Source organism: Oncorhynchus masou, unplaced genomic scaffold (genome assembly GCF_036934945.1).
Source record: "Oncorhynchus masou masou isolate Uvic2021 unplaced genomic scaffold, UVic_Omas_1.1 unplaced_scaffold_1438, whole genome shotgun sequence".
NCBI classification, from domain to species: domain Eukaryota; kingdom Metazoa; phylum Chordata; class Actinopteri; order Salmoniformes; family Salmonidae; genus Oncorhynchus; species Oncorhynchus masou.
The window spans coordinates 97,762-112,011 of record NW_027004346.1 but is presented as its reverse complement, the minus strand read 5'-3'; the positions used below and the strand labels follow the sequence as shown (position 1 = coordinate 112,011).

Sequence of the window (14,250 nt, the reverse complement as noted above, 5' to 3'; positions counted from 1 at the left end):
GGTATTCATAGGTTTAGCGTTATAGTGGTATTCTATAGGCTTATAGCGATGGTGGTATTCTATAGGTTAATAGTGATGGTGGTATTCTATAGGTTAACAGTGATGGTGGTATTCTATAGGTTTATAGTGGTATTCTATAGGTTTATAGTGATGGTGGTATTCTATAGGTTAATAGTGATGGTGGTATTCTAGAGGTTTATAGTTATAGTGGTATTCTATAGGTGTCACGCCCTGAACATAGAGAGATTTTTATTCTCTATGTTGGTTAGGTTGGGGTGTGACTAGGGTGGGCATCTAGGTGATTATATTTCTATGTTGGCCTTGTATGGTTCCCAATCAGAGGCAGCTGTTTAAGGTTGTCTCTGTTTGGTGATCATATTTAGGCTGCCATTTCCCCCTTTGTGCTTTGTGGGATCAAGTCTAGGTATAGTTGCCTGCAAGCAGTACTTTGAGCTTCACCTTTCTTTCTTTCTTTTTTTCGCTTTATTGTTTTTGTTCTTTGAGTTTCTCTTCCCAATAAAAGGATGGAAACATACCACACTGCATCTTGGTCCACTCCTTATAACGATCGTGACAATAGGTTTATAGTTACGGTATTCTATAGGTTAATAGTTAAGGTAGAAAACATTTCGACACTTGATCATGTACTGATCTCATAAACCATTCAAATAATCTAGACCATAAACCAGGTTATCAACACCATATGGTGTGTCAAGGGATTTTTCTCATCACAGTACCTGATCTGACCATGGATTGAACAGAATGTGTTTAGTTTGAAGTGAATTAAACTGTGTGGTAACAGACTAGAACCATGCACTGTGAGGGACATTTAAAAAAAAAAAAAAAAACTTTTTTTAACTAGGCAAGTTAGTTAAAAACAAATGCTTACTTGCAATTACGGCCTACACCGGCCAAACCCGGACGACGCTGGGCCAGTTGTGCGCCGCCCTGTGGGACTCACAATCATGGCCGGTTGTGATACATCCTGGATTTAAAAGCCCCATTTCCACTGGATGGGATAGCCCTGGTTATTTAAATTATTTATTTCTAGGGAGAAGTTTCATACACCCACTAAAGCCAGTGGACCCCTGGAAGACTAGCTGTCGTCATGGCATCAGCTAATGGTACCTCTTCAGCAAATGCAGACATCTGGACCGAGTACAATACTCACTCAATTATTGCACAAATGTTAAGGGTTCAGAATGAGAAAAAACATTCTGAATAGGTATTTACATTTGTTCTGATTCCACTGTCCAAATATCCTCCTACATGTTTTAACTCGCTGTATTCAACCTACTGTATAGATCCATCCTGCCACAGTTCACCACCTGTAAGACCCGGGTTCAAAAACTATTTGAATCATACTTTATCTGGGCTTGATTGAGCTTGCCTGTCTTACTGGACCAGTAGGATAGTCTCAAAACTGCAAACACCGCCCTCTGGCACTCCAGACAGGTTAGAGCAAACTTATAAATTGTTTTAAAGATTTCAAATAGTATTTGAACCCAGGTCTGCTGCTTAACACTGTGGTGGTATGAAGGAACAAAATAGAGAAGGTAGTGAGTGGGCTGACACTGAGGCCACTTCTAAATGATGTATGTTGTTGATCTTTAGAGAAAGGTCCCCTCTCTCCCTCTCTGCTGTCTGCTGAAGATAATGATGTCTTTAGGGAGAGAGTGAACCTTTTCCTCCCTTTTACTCTCCCTTAATTTTCCTCTGATTCCCTCTCTTCCCTCCTCTGGCCCGTCTCCCTCAGAGTAACCCAGTTAGAAAGAGATGCAGAGAGGGATCGGAGAAGAGAGAGGCGGAGGCTGGACCTTTTTCCTTCCCTGTCCTGTCTCCCTAAGATCAGACCAGTAAAGACCATGATATCTCTGCCTCCTTGCTTAGAGGCTGGGGCTCAGACCACATATCTAGATAGGAGGAGAGAGAGAGAGGGAGACGGAGAGACAATTCTTGTTAGCCTCTGCTCAGTGCTCTTGGGCCTTGTGACAGGCAGGCAGGGAGGGATGGGAGGCTTTGAGTCTTCGCACTAGCACTGACTCTAGTGCTGACTCTAGTGCTGACTCTAGCGCTGACTCTAGCGCTGACTCTAGCGCTGACTTTAGGGTTTACAGTTGGTTACATTGGTTACATATCACCAGGCAAAGTCAATGCCTAGTATTTGAAATGATTTCAAGTAGTATTTGAACCCAGGTCTACTCTGCTCAGTCTCTCTCCTCTCTGTCTCTCCAGCAGCAGCACAGTGTGAGACACTACAGGGAGCTGTGTACGCTAGCCTTGCTAATTACACACGGCGCTGTGCCTCCCTCGCTCAGACAGCGCCCAGGCCACAATACCCACACACACATACCTACACACACCCACACACGTGGCACTGTGCCTTCCTCGCTCCCACAGCGCCCAGGCCACAATACCTACACACATATACCTACACACACATACCTACACACACATACCTACACACACATACCTACACACATGACACTGTGACTCCTTCGCTCCGACAGCGCCCGGGCTACAACACACACACGCACACACCTACATACACCCACACACGTGGCACTGCGCCTCCCTCGCTCCGACAGCGCCCAGGCCACAACACACACACAGCACTGCGCCTCCCTCGCTCTGACAGCACCCAGGCCACAACACACACACAGCACTGCGCCTCCCTCGCTCTGACAGTGCCCAGGCCACAACACACACACAGCCCTGTGCTTTCCTCGCTCCGACAGCGCCCAGGCCACAACACACACACAGCACTGCGCCTCCCTCGCTCCGACAGCGCCCAGGCCACAACAACACAATCTGGCAGCTCCCCAGTACACACTCTACATCTACCGCTTCAGCTAGCAAATAAACAGAGGGGAGGGGGAGAGAGAGACAGAGGGGGATGGAAGAAGGGAGGGGAGAGTGAGGGAGATTGTGGGGAGGGAGAAGTGGGGCTAGAGAGAGAGTAGGGGAGAGAGAGAGAGAGAGAGAGGGGGAGAGAGTGAGAGACAGAGAGAGAGAGCAGCAGAGGAGAGAGAGAGAGAGAGAGAGAGAGAGTAGCAGGGGAATTTCTCAAGACAGCAGACTAATTATGTTTACTTACTTGCTGCCTGAGTCCCAAATGGCACCCTATTCGCTTTATTGTGCTCTGGTCTAAAGTAGTGCACTACATAGGGAATAGGGTCCCATTTATGGTGCAGACTCTGCCACTTTCTAACCAGAGTGGCTGCCTGGCTGGCGGTAATGGCACTTTACTTTAGACAAGAAGGGTGAAGTTTTGTCATGTGTGGAGAGACTAAGAGATGCACCGTTAGAGTTACAGTAAGGGGTTTGTCTTGTCTGTTGTGTCTGCGTTCCTAATGGCACCCTGTTCCCCACATAGTGCCCTACTTTGACTAGAGCCCTATGGGCCCTGGTCAACCCTACTGGCCCTGGTCAAAAGTAGTGCACTACATAGGGAATAGGTTGCCGTTTAGGTATGCGATTTGTGTCATGTGAGTGGGAACTGCCTTCAAAGCTGCGCTGGAACCAGATCCCGTAAGGGTAACAGATACCTAGAGTGGCCAGGCCCAACGAATACCACAGAGGTTACTGCAGAAAATGCTTTTTCCAGTGTTTCCATTGGCTCAGCGATTCACCGCCATAGCTGAACATCACCCATAGCCTTAGGTTGTGAGGCTGATCCTTGTGTGAACGTCGATAGGAAAACAACCTGATCATTAGTGTTCAGATGTAGACTTAACATTTAGCAGAAGCTTTAATCCAAAGCGATTTACAGTCATTACCTGCAGACATGTTTTTGTATGGGGTGGCCCCGGGAATCAAACCCACAATCCTGACATTACAATCACCATGCTCTACCCACTGAGTTCCAGAAACCTCACCGAAAGGCTGACCACAGTGAGAAAGTCTAGAGGGAAACGTCCTAATTGACACTTGATATCACTGACTGTAAGTGTAAATCTCAGATTTTACAGTAGAGCAACACTCAGAGGAAGCGTACCTTATTGCAAAGGTTATATTTAATACTTCAACACATGAAAACAACAGATGGGATGATATAGAGCTGCAGTCATCATCTTTACAGAGCCACCAGACGTTTCTTTCTCTGTCACCTGATACGTCTATGACTGTACAAGCTGAGGACATGTACATGTGGAACGTGGATTGCTTAGGGCACGGTTACATGGCTGTAGTCTTCCACTGAGCCCCGTAGTTAGTTCCCGTATCAGAAAAACGATACTCGCTCACATGGCAGTCAAGCATACAAGACATTCTGTCTTCTCAGGTGTCCCCTTTACCCTTAAATATCACATGCTTTAAATAACAACTTTAATCTAATATTAGCACGGACGGGGAGGGAACAGAGGGGACAGGCAAGAGAATGTTCTAAAAACAAGTAAATAGGCCAAACTGAATTAACCTGGCTGAGCCCCTTCCAACCTAAATTAACCTGGCTGAGCCCCTTCCAACCTAAATTAACCTGCACATTTATTTAGGCCACTGTTTTTATTATTAACGATGCAAACGAATAAACAGCATACGATAGTAAAATAGCAAAGATAGGACCTTACATTTATTTAGGGCAACTGACTATGTTTATAATGTTAATAATGAATGATGCAGATGAATAAACAGACTGGGATTCAAAACAGTATCTTACATTTATCCTAGGTTTCCCCTCTGCACCAGGCTCCCCAGCTGGTCCCTTCTCACCCTGCAGAGGAAAGAGCAAGTTGAAACTCAGGTCCTACACAAGCACGCCATCATTTCCATGCATTATAAGTACAGATGTGCAGTAACAACATGTTGTTTTGAAAGGTCTGAAGTCTCCTCAGGATACTGTTCCAAGGTGGTTTATCCAATCATTGATGCTCTTACTGCCAGGGCCTCTTACAAGGCAGACTGGTCACAAGCATCAAAATGTCAACTTCATCTATAAACACAGTTTATGTCTCCAAACCTAAATCTAAATCCTGATTCCGATCCTGAAAGATGAGACCTGATATGACCGGTCTGTCTTCATGTTGTAGCAAAGGTCTCATCTTCAGCGGTTTATTTATCCAAGTGATGTGTCCTCTACAGAGACATTCAACTAAACAGTGCTAAAGTTCACCGAACAGACAAGAACTCGTTGACATCTTCCAGTCGTCTGCTCTCTGTTTCACTCCCAAGTATATTAAATAACCCACTCGAAGGCAACAGGCTAAAACAAATTCTGAAATTATCCTGTTTATTTGTTTCCATGAAATATCTGTCTGAATGTGGAGTCCTGGTAGTAAACAAATTAGGACTATGTCGACATTATAAATAAATTATGGGGCCAGGGGTGTGTGTGTGTGTGTGTCTGTGTGTGTGTGTGTGTGTGTGTATTTGTGTGTGTGTGTGTGTGTGTGTGTGTGTGTGATAATGAAGTGTTTCTGATGGACCTAATTATCTGACAGTGCACACCCTTGTTTCACATCGTGATTGTAATAGATTTATGTGTTCATCGTTGGTGTGTGTGTGTGTGTGTGTGTGTGTGTGTGTGTGTGTGTGTGTGTGTGTGTGTGAGTGTTCATCGTCCAGGTTGATAGAGAAGACACTATCACACAGCTGCATAACCAAATCATGTCATTAACCAGGAAGAAGCAGGCAGCAGTGTTATGATGAAGCTTCTCTCTTGGCAGTCACCATCATTTGAAATACATTCAGTATAGAAAGTGACATCCAAACGTTGCTGAATAAACAGGCATCGTAACAATGCTCCATTTCCACCTGTTTCATACAAATCTCAACAACTTTATATGGACAATAAACTGTATTACTTGAAACAAACATGTTGATAATATGCCTTTTCAAACAACAACGATTATCAAGCTGTTGAATAAACAGGGCAACACTTGCCATTGCATGCAGGTATGATGTGTTACAATGTTGAAAATGTCCTAGAGAGAAATAGCATACTGTGAGCCACATCATAAGACATAAAGCATTATAGCTGCAGGCTTTAAGTAAGATGTTAGCGTTAGTTTTCCACTCTGCATAATAAACATTGAATCTATTCCGTCTTTGAGACAGTCCAGTAATTCCAGAATAGTCCAGTAATGTCAGACTGATCCGTTTAAAAGGCAGGTTTCCTGGACACAGATTAAGCCGGATCCTGGACTAAAGAACATGCTCAATGGAGAATCTTCACGAGGACTAGGTTGTGTCTGTCTCTGGGAAACCGGCCCTATGAGGATTAGGTTGTGTCTGTGTCTGTGAAACCAACCCTATGAGGACTAGGTTGTGTCTATGTCTGGGAAACCAACCCTATGAGGACTAGGTTGTGTCTATGTCTGGGAAACCAACCCTATGAGAACTAGGTTGTGTCTGTGTCTGTGAAACCAACCCTATGAGGACTAGGCTGTGTCTATGTCTGGGAAACCAACCCTATGAGGACTAGGTTGTGTCTGTGTCTGTGAAACCAACCCTATGAGGACTAGGCTGTGTCTATGTCTGGGAAACCAACCCTATGAGGACTAGGTTGTGTCTGCATCTGGGAAACCAACCCTATGAGGACTAGGCTGTGTCTATGTCTGGGAAACCAACCCTATGAGGACTAGGTTGTGTCTGTCTCTGAAACCAACCCTATGAGGACTAGGCTGTGTCTATGTCTGGGAAACCAACCCTATGAGGACTAGGCTGTGTCTATGTCTGGGAAACCAACCCTATGAGGACTAGGTTGTGTCTGTGTCTGGGAAACCAACCCTATGAGGACTAGGCTGTGTCTATGTCTGGGAAACCAACCCTATGAGGACTAGGTTGTGTCTATGTCTGGGAAACCAACCCTATGAGGACTAGGTTGTGTCTGTATCTGGGAAACCAACACCATGAGGACTAGGCTGTGTCTGTATCTGTGAAACCAACCCTATGAGGACTAGGTTGTGTCTGTGTCTGGGAAACCAACCCTATGAGGACTAGGCTGTGTCTGTATCTGGGAAACCAACCCTATGAGGACTAGGTTGTGTCTGGGAAACCAACCCTATGAGAACTAGGTTGTGTCTGTGTCTGGGAAACCAACCCTATGAGGACTAGGTTGTGTCTGGGAAACCAACCCTATGAGAACTAGGTTGTGTCTGTGTCTGGGAAACCAACCCTATGAGAACTAGGTTGTGTCTGTGTCTGGGAAACCAACCCTATGAGGACTAGGTTGTGTCTGGGAAACCAACCCTATGAGGACTAGGTTGTGTCTGGGAAACCAACCCTATGAGGACTAGGCTGTGTCTGTATCTGGGAAACCAACCCTATGAGGACTAGGTTGTGTCTGTGTCTGAGAAACCAACCCTATGAGGACAAGGTTGTGTCTGTGTCTGGGAAACCAACCCTATGAGGACTAGGCTGTGTCTGGGAAACCAACCCTATGAGGACTAGGCTGTGTCTGGGAAACCAACCCTATGAGGACTAGGTTGTGTCTGTGTCTGGGAAACCAACCCTATGAGGACTAGGTTGTGTCTGGGAAACCAACCCTATGAGGACTAGGCTGTGTCTGTATCTGGGAAACCAACCCTATGAGGACTAGGTTGTGTCTGTGTCTGGGAAACCAACCCTATGAGGACAAGGCTGTGTCTGTATCTGGGAAACCAACCCTATGAGGACTAGGTTGTGTTTGTGTCTGGGAAACCAACCCTATGAGAACTAGGTTGTGTTTGTGTCTGGAAAACCAACCCTATGAGGACTAGGTTCTGTCTGTGTCTGTGAAACCAACCCTATGAGGACTAGGTTGTGTCTGTGTCTGGGAAACCAACCCTATGAGGACTAGGTTGTGTCTGGGAAACCAACCCTATGAGGACTAGGTTGTTTCTGGGAAACCAACCCAATGAGTTTAGAGTTCAGTAATCCTACTCTGTCACACCCTGTTCATTTTTAACAGCGGAACCAACCCAGTCTGTGTGACCAATGAGCTGTTGTGTTGAGGTCATCCCACAGAGGAACCAACCCAGTCTGTGTGACCAATGAGCTGTTGTGTTGAGGTCATCCCACAGAGGAACCAACCCAGTCTGTGTGACCAATGAGGTGTTGTGTTGAGGTCATCCCACAGAGGAACCGACCCAGTCTGTGTGACCAATGAGCTGTTGTGTTGAGGTCAGCCCACAGATGAACCAACCCAGTCTGTGTGGCCAACTAGATGTCCTGAAGGTCAGGAACTAAGTTCCCCCGAGGTATCCCCTCTACAGTATGTCATGCTTCATAATGAATGCACTAAGAAGCCTATATAAGCTGTGGCATTCTCCTCTAGAGTACATCACCTAGCATCCTATGCCAGCTCTGCTACACAGTGAGGCACTCTGTAAACATCCATATGTTTACAAACTAGCTACAGTATGTAAAGCTTATGAAGACCCTATGAGTGCTCGATAAAGCCTTTTAAAGTTGTTTGTTCAACAACTCGTTCATTCGACCCATTGGATATTATCCACAGAACTGGTTATCTCAGTGTAATCTCAACAGCCTTAACAGTGACTGTTTAGTATAGTGTCTGCTCTGTTTCCCTGTGTATTGCTATTCAGTAGCAGTCCCTGTATGTCGTACTGAGCAGGCAGCCCAGTCCCTGTATGTCGTACTGAGCAGGCAGCCCAGTCCCTGTATGTCGTACTGAGCAGGCAGCCCAGTCCCTGTATGTCGTACTGAGCAGGCAGCCCAGCGTCCCTGTATGTCGTACTGAGCAGGCAGCCCAGTCCCTGTATGTCGTACTGAGCAGGCAGCCCAGTCCCTGTATGTCGTACTGAGCAGGCAGCCCAGTCCCTGTATGTCGTACTGAGCAGGCAGCCCAGTCCCTGTATGTCGTACTGAGCAGGCAGCCCAGTCCCTGTATGTCGTACTGAGCAGGCAGCCCAGTCCCTGTATGTCGTACTGAGCAGGCAGCCCAGTCCCTGTATGTCGTACTGAGCAGGCAGCCCAGTCCCTGTATGTCGTACTGAGCAGGCAGCCCAGTCCCTGTATGTCGTATTGAGCAGGCAGCCCAGTCCCTGTATGTCGTACTGAGCAGGCAGCCCAGTACCTGTATGTTGTACTGAGCAGGCAGCTCAGTACCTGTATGTTGTACTGAGCAGGCAGCTCAGTCCCTGTATGTTGTATTGAGCAGGCAGCCCAGTCCCTGTATGTTGTATTGAGCAGGCAGCCAGTCCCTGTATGTTGTATTGAGCAGGCAGCCCAGTCCCTGTATGTTGTACTGAGCAGGCAGCCCAGTCCCTGTATTTTGTACTGAGCAGGCAGCCCAGTCATGTATGTCATACTGAGCAGGCAGCCCAGTCCCTGTATGTTGTATTGAGCAGGCAGCCCAGTCCCTGTATGTCGTACTGAGCAGGCAGCCAGTCCCTGTATGTTGTATTGAGCAGGCAGCCCAGTCATGTATGTCGTACTGAGCAGGCAGCCAGTCCCTGTATGTTGTATTGAGCAGGCAGCCAGTCCCTGTATGTTGTATTGAGCAGGCAGCCCAGTCCCTGTATGTTGTACTGAGCAGGCAGCCCAGTCCCTGTATGTTGTACTGAGCAGACAGCCCAGTCCCTGTATGTTGTATTGAGCAGGCAGCCCAGTCCCTGTATGTTGTACTGAGCAGGCAGCCCAGTCCCTGTATGTTGTATTGAGCAGGCAGCCCAGTCCCTGTATGTTGTACTGAGCAGGCAGCCCAGTCCCTGTATGTTGTACTGAGCAGACAGCCCAGTCATGTATGTCGTACTGAGCAGGCAGCCAGTCCCTGTATGTTGTATTGAGCAGACAGCCCAGTCATGTATGTCGTACTGAGCAGGCAGCCAGTCCCTGTATGTTGTATTGAGCAGGCCAGTCAGTGTATTGTACACTGTGCCAGAGGGACAGATTTCTCCCTCAGTCCATTGGCCTAATCAGAGAGGATATGGTGATGAAAAGAGGCGCTTTCATTATGCCATTTTAAACTGTCCATCTGCTCAGCCCAATACTTAGCGGAGCCACACCGCCATTACGAAGAACTGATTATGCAAAAGCCACAAAATACAGACCATTTCCCTGAAAGCATAGCTTTGTTTTCCTGTAATTTCATAGTCTACTGAAGTCTTTTCACGATATTTATTCTAAACACATCTAGCCTTTGGCCCATTAAGTCACACCACCATTATGAAAGAACAAATTATGCAAATGCTACACAATTCTATTCTGGTCCCAGACCTGTTTGTGCTGTAGCTCACTCCTCTGTGACCAGCCCAACATAATGCAGCATTCCTGAGTATTTCCCTGAACCCTTGCATCAACGCATCTCTAAAGGACGTCACGCTGCTTGCTGAGAGAGTACCACTTCCTCCTGATTTGGCTCACACTGATGCTCGAACCCAGAACCTCTGCCTTGCTAGCACATGTGACCGCCCTCCTGAACCAACTTACCAGTCGGTGCCAAACGAAAAAAGCTAGTTATTTGCTGACGCAGGTGGGGACAGTTCAGGCTGAGGAGGAAGTTTCCCACACCACCATGTGATACTCATGCTGCCTGCAGCCTATAGTTGAATGTCCCTGAAACCTTGCATGAACGCATGCTGTTTCACTGTAGGTGCAGAGACTAGGTGAGAGCTGCTATATACATTCCACACACGTCCTTCACATGAGACCAAGTTATTAGAGTTCAGATCCATCCACATTCGACATTATCACCAGATAATCATAGAAGACACTGTTCATGTACCGTCATGGTTGCATGTAAAATATCAATAGCTATTGTGTTTGTCTTGAGATTACAGGGGAAAAGGCCTTGGGCTACTAAAGAATGTAGATCCTTCAGAGATGTATTAGAAAACCTGTGCTAGAAAATCCTTTAAAATAAAATATATATTACAACAGAAGACATATGCTACATATTAATAACCATGTATCCACTGCAGTGGGACGTTGCATGCTGGGAATGTGAATATCAGTGTATCCACTGCAGTGGGACGTTGCATGCTGGGAATGTGAATATCTGTATATCCACTGCAGTGGGACTCTGCATGCTGGGAATGTGAATATCAGTATATCCACTGCAGTGGGACTCTGCATGCTGGGAATGTGAATATCAGTGTATCCACTGCAGTGGGACGTTGCATGCTGGGAATGTGAATATCAGTATATCCACTGCAGTGGGACGTTGCATGCTGGGAATGTGAATATCAGTGTATCCACTACAGTGGGACTCTGCATGCTGGGAATGTGAATATCTGTATATCCACTACAGTGGGACGTTGCATGCTGGGAATGTGAATATCAGTATATCCACTGCAGTGGGACGTTGCATGCTGGGAATGTGAATATCTGTATATCCACTGCAGTGGGACGTTGCATGCTGGGAATGTGAATATCTGTATATCCACTGCAGTGGGACGTTGCATGCTGGGAATGTGAATATCAGTATATCCACTACAGTGGGACTCTGCATGCTGGGAATGTGAATATCTGTATATCCACTGCAGTGGGACGTTGCATGCTGGGAATGTGAATATCAGTGTATCCACTACAGTGGGACTCTGCATGCTGGGAATGTGAATATCAGTGTATCCACTACAGTGGGACTCTGCATGCTGGGAATGTGAATATCAGTGTATCCACTACAGTGGGACATGGCACGTTTGGATGAACTGGTGTTTATACATGACAGAGAGTGAAACCAGAGACATTTACCATTATGTAATATGTGTGTGTGTGTATGTTTCCGTGTGTGTGTGTACTTACCATTGCTCCATCGATCCCCTTAGACCCGTTTGATCCTGCCTCCCCCTGAAATTACAAGGTTGAAACTTGAAATGCTAAATAACAAACATTGAAGGTCTTCTGGTCCACGAGGAGAAGTATCTTCGTAGTTTCACTGAGGTCTCAGTGAACCGTAGGGTTCAGTGCAGCTCTGAATGGGCCTTCGTTCACACGGCAACAATGTTTAGCGCCTTGAGTCAACTTCACAACGGAATTACACATCACTTCAGGTTATAAAGAATAAGAGCTGGACTATTTCCCACACACCTTACTGTATATACATGTACACTACATATTCTGTCCCATATGGGGCGGCAGTGTAGCCTAGTGGTTAGAGCATTGGACTAGTAACCGAAAGGTTGCAAGTTCAAATCCCCGAGCTGACAAGGTACAAAATCTAACGTTCTGCCCCTGAACAGGCAGTTAACCCCACCCTAGTTAACCCTAGGCTGTCATTGAAATTAAGAATTTGTTCTTAACTGACTTGCCTAGTAAAAAAAAAAATTTAAAAAAAATCTAATTCATAAGGAATAGCCACAATAAGGAATGCATAAGGAATAGCCACAACTCTAAGACTAATACATATTTACATACACAGAAATATTTCTCTGGGTAAGTGCATGATATTCACTTGTGTTTACGAGATGAAAAAGCGAATGATTTGTTAATCTCCTCTGACCCTGTATTGAAGCAGTTCTGAGAGGGAACATGAGACAGTGAATCAGAGGGCATAAAATACTGTAAATACATGAGGAGAGGATATACAATAAGTCCTATCTCCCTCCTAAGGGACTATGGCTCTATGTGTAAATGCCTTCGTGTCCTGGGTGCAAATCCTGTTCCTGGAGAGCTACCATCCTGTAGGTTTTCACTCCAACCCTGTTCCTGGAGAGCTACCATCCTGTAGGTTTTCACTCCAACCCTGTTCCTGGAGAGCTACCCTCCTGTAGGTTGTCACTCCAACCCTGTTCCTGGAGAGCTACACTCCTGTAGGTTTTCAGTCCAACCCTGTTCCTGGAGAGCTACCCTCCTGTAGGTTTTCAATCCAACCCTGTTCCTGGAGAGCTACCATCCTGTAGGTTTTCAATCCAACCCTGTTCCTGGAGAGCTACCATCCTGTAGGTTTTCACTCCAACCCTGTTCCTGGAGAGCTACCCTCCTGTAAGTTTTCACTCCAACCCTGTTTCTGGAGAGCTACCATCCTGTAGGTTGTCACTCCAACCCTGTTCCTGGAGAGCTATCATTCTTGAGGTTTTTGCTCCAACCCTGTTCCTGTAGAGCTACCATCCTGTAGGTTCACTCCAACCCTGTTCCTGTAGAGCCTCCCTCCTGTAGGTTCACTCCAACCCTGTTCCTGGAGAGCTACCCTTCTTGAGGTTTTTGCTCCAACCCTGTTCCTGTAGAGCTACCCTTCTTGAGGTTTTTTGCTCCAACCCTGTTCCTGGAGAGCTACCTTTCTTGAGGTTTTTGCTCCAACCCTGTTCCTGTAGAGCTACCCTTCTTGAGGTTTTTGCTCCAACCCTTATGTAGTGGACTAGATTCTAATAATTAGCTGGTTGATATGCTGAATCCAGTTAGTTACAACTGGGGTTGGAGAGAAAACCTACAGAAGAGGGTTGAAGAGCCCTGCACTACAGAAACACAATGGGGAGAGAAGGAGCGAGTCACCACCACTATCACCATCACCCCCATCATAACCACCACCACCACCCCCACCATAACCACCACCGTAATCACCACCATAACCACCACCATAACCACCACCACCGTAATCATCACCATCACCACCATAACCACCACCACCACCGTAATAATCACCATCACCCCCACCATAACCACCACCGTAATCACCACCATAACCACCACCATAACCAGCACCGTAATCATCATCACCACCACCACCATAACCACCACCACCACCGTAATCATCATCACCACCACCACCATAACCACCACCACCGTAACCACCGTAATCACCACCACCATCACCACTAACACCACCACCATAACCACTAACACCAACACCATAACCACCACCATCCCCACCATCACCACTAACACCACCACCAAATGGGAAAAAAATTCAGTCTCTCGATGTGCAAAACTGATAGAGACATACCCCAAGCGACTGACAGCTGTAATCGCAGCAAAAGGTGGCTCTACAAAGTATTAAACTTAAGAGGGCTGAATAATTTTGCATGCCCAATTTTTCAGTTTTTGATTTGTTAAAAAAGTTTGAAATATCCAATAAATGTCGTTCCACTTCATGATTTTGTCCCACTTGTTGTTGATTCTTCACAAAAAAATACAGTTTTATATCTTTATGTTTGAAGCCTGACATGTGGCAAAAGGTCGCAAAGTTCAAGGGGGCCGAATACTTTCGCAAGGCACTGTATGTAGTGGGAGAATAACAGTTTAGTGGTTTAAAACAGAAACCTTATATCTCACAGATCATGGACAGTCCAAACAAGCCAACAGTCTGACTCACCTTCTGTCCAGGAATACCATCCAGACCTGGTGAACCAGAAACACCCTGGTCACCCTGAG

The 14,250-nt window shown here is 46.2% G+C and overlaps 1 long non-coding RNA gene across 1 annotated transcript in view; it reads right to left on the bottom strand.

Moving 5' to 3' along the window:
* The window catches only part of LOC135530845 (uncharacterized), a 38,399-nt gene extending 24,152 nt beyond the window's left edge, over positions 1–14,247 (bottom strand). The window contains exons 1-3 of the long non-coding RNA XR_010453910.1: positions 14,192–14,247; positions 11,686–11,730; positions 4,658–4,711 (exon numbers count right to left, since the gene is read on the bottom strand). This is a non-coding gene — a long non-coding RNA (uncharacterized LOC135530845). The remainder of the gene's footprint in view (positions 1–4,657; positions 4,712–11,685; positions 11,731–14,191) is intronic.
* Positions 14,248–14,250: the final 3 nt, after the last annotated feature.